Genomic DNA, 3109 nt, shown 5'->3' on the forward strand with positions numbered 1-3109 from the left:
TAAAGGAAATGATAATTTTCTTGCAGATTTCATTTCAAGAAACGTCCAATATGGACAATCAGACAAAAATCCTACTTGATAGGATATATGAAAAAATGAAGACAGTGGATGAATACATTGACGAAAAAAGCCAAAGGCTATTCAAAATTCGAGATGAATTGTCAAAATTGTCTGAGCAATCTCGAATGTTACAGTTCGAAATAGATCAGCTTAGTACTCATCAAGCTGACACCATGAGAGAATTCATACTTTTGTGTGAACATTTGGACACACGTCCACAGAATTCAAATCTGAAAGGGAATATTAATCCCAACAAAGTGGCAGGAGATGTCCCACTAGCACCTAGTGCCAAAAACATCTCAATGGTAAGCACGGATATGCCAATTTCCGAATCGAAAGATGAGGGAAAAAACCGCGCAAATGAAGCAACAAGCTCATCATCGGGTAAAACCGAAAAGATTATATCTGGGAAACCAGAAAGTGAAAAAATTACATCTGGGAAACCAGAGAGTAAAGCTAATCAAGTTCCATCTGGAACAAAAGTTTTTTCTTCATTTCAGGTAGGAAAACAGCACCCGAAAGAAGAAGAGTATCTAGCTTTCACTAGATATATCTATAATCTCCCGGAAGAAAGCGGAGAAACTTATGGTGTTCTTGGAACCACAAGCCTGTATCCTAGAATATCAATTTTTCCCAATGGAATACCGAGTTTTACTGCTCAACTATTTGAATTTGGCTATTTGGATCGAGTTTACACTAAACCTGATCTAAAAGAACTGTCCAAATTACCATCCAAATTGTTCGAAGCAATAAAAAACTTTGCTCAGGGCAATGGTGTCTACTGCAGGTTTTACAGCATATCTATGGAATGCCAAGACTTGCAAGCTTACTATCCCACTCTCAACTATATTTCAGTTGAAAGAATTAAAGATTTTAATGTTAAGGCCACAGGAGTCGATAAGAAGCTACCTCAACTTAACAAAAAATGGATTCAAACTAGAAGGGCGTTAGGTATAAAAGCCATATACGCTATTCTCACAAGACTTTACAAAGAAGATTGTAGAGTAATTGATCAAGACCATGACTGGGTCCTGATGACTAAAGGAAAAGGCAAGTCCAAAGAACTCAAAGAGAGGATATTGGATATTGAACTTCACAGGTTAGGAGCCACCGAAGAAACATGGAAGTTAGCATGCAAGATGCTAGACCATGATCATGCTCATGCCCATACATGATGTAGCATGATGAAGAAGACAAACAAAATGACGTAAGCACTTACGTCATAGAGCATTAAAGAAAAGGAATCCTTTTCTTTTTCTAAAAGACAAAAGGAAGGGCCCACATGTCGGCCAATTATTCAAAAGAAGACAATGGAGAGCCCATTATCTTATCTCGAAGGAATCTTCAAAAGCAAGGACTTGGAAGATAAATATGGAATAGTTTAAGGAAGTCCTTAAACAATTTCTTTTTGTAATAAGTCCCTCCTTATATCTATAAAAGGAGAGGAACCTCATATTAGAGAGGCAGACTACAATTTCCGAGAAGAAAAACCTTAGAAAATTGTTAGGTACCTTCCCAAAATATGAGATTTTGTGAGTATTGTGAGTAGTACTTCTCCCGCCAGGGAAAAGTATTTTTAATTATGTTATGAGTATTGTATTATATAGTGTGATGTAAAAATTACATGATATGCAAATAGCATGATTATCATCATAAAAGATTAATTCCCTGTAGGTACTAAGTATTTTTTCTTATGCCTAAGTACAGTATATATAGTGTATTTGTAAAATTAATAATGAAACAAAGGTTTGCGTGTATACCTTCCTTCTCTTTCTTCGATGAACAGTCCTTATCACTTCCTCAGAAGTTCTCCCTTCAGGCCATGAACAGTTTTTCGCCTAACAACCTCAGTTTATGGCTACTTTCTCACTGTTCCTCCTTAAGGCTGAAGATCGCAACCTTCACTTTATTAATTTTACAAATACACTATATATACTGTACTTAGGCATAAGAAAAAATACTTAGTACCTACAGGGAATTAATCTTTTATGATGATAATCATGCTATTTGCATATCATGTCGAAAGACAGAACACAGATTAAGAGATAGAACATGGAGGGCTAGAAAAGCCTTGCTCCATATGGATAGAGCAATCAGAGAAATGGAACTAGTACGTATATACGCTAGTTATCCCTATGAAACTCTTAAGTTTTCATTAGATGAACTAAAAGTATATAGAAAACAAGAGTATTTTGAATACAAAAATGCTATGCTATTTTTAAAACACTATACAGTATTTACTGCATAAAATTCTGCAACCCTGTTTAAAACAGCCGTATCATGTGAGAGCTCATGTGGTCCCATGTCGATTAAGGCTATTTTCCCAACTAGTACAAGATTATTATGGAACTTAGACATGCTTGAGTAAGTATATCAACGTGTTCCAAGTTAGTAATGAACTAAGAAATGCTTAAAGAAGCATCTCCAAGTGTTCAAACCTAATGAACTTAGACATGCTTGAGTAAGTATTTCATAGTCTTCAAAAGTAAAGAATAGGGGCTAAGATGTGCTTAAAATGAGGGACTAGTTTCCAAATCAAGAAGTATGAGTATGTTCTAATGTCTTAAAATGAGGGACTAGTTTCCAAATCAAGAAGTATGAGTATGTTCTAATGTCTTAAAATGAGGGACTAGTTTGGTTACTTAGCATGGGTAGGATTATGGGGTCTTATTCATGCATTGCGCAAGTATAACTTAAGGTTACCTAAGAAAGTGCTCTCTTATATGATGTATGTTTAGATAGGATTGTGCTATAGTTGCCTTCCTTGTTATGATTGAATAAAGGTGAGAGATTCCCTTGGTTATGAGAAGTAAGTTAAGGATGAGATCAAAGATGGTAAGTATGTATGATGGCCTAAGGTGGTACTTAGTGTGAGTGGGATTATGAGGTCGTACTCATATATTGCACAAGTATGACTTGAAGCTACTTATGAAAGTCTAGGACTTGACTATGTATATGGACTATGTTTATGATGACCAAAAAGGGATACTTAGCTTGGATGGGATTATGTGGTCTTATCCATGCCTTGCACAAGTATGCTTTGAGGTTA

This window comes from Solanum tuberosum, unplaced genomic scaffold (genome assembly GCF_000226075.1).
Source record: "Solanum tuberosum cultivar DM 1-3 516 R44 unplaced genomic scaffold, SolTub_3.0 scf00219, whole genome shotgun sequence".
Lineage (NCBI taxonomy): Eukaryota > Viridiplantae > Streptophyta > Magnoliopsida > Solanales > Solanaceae > Solanum > Solanum tuberosum.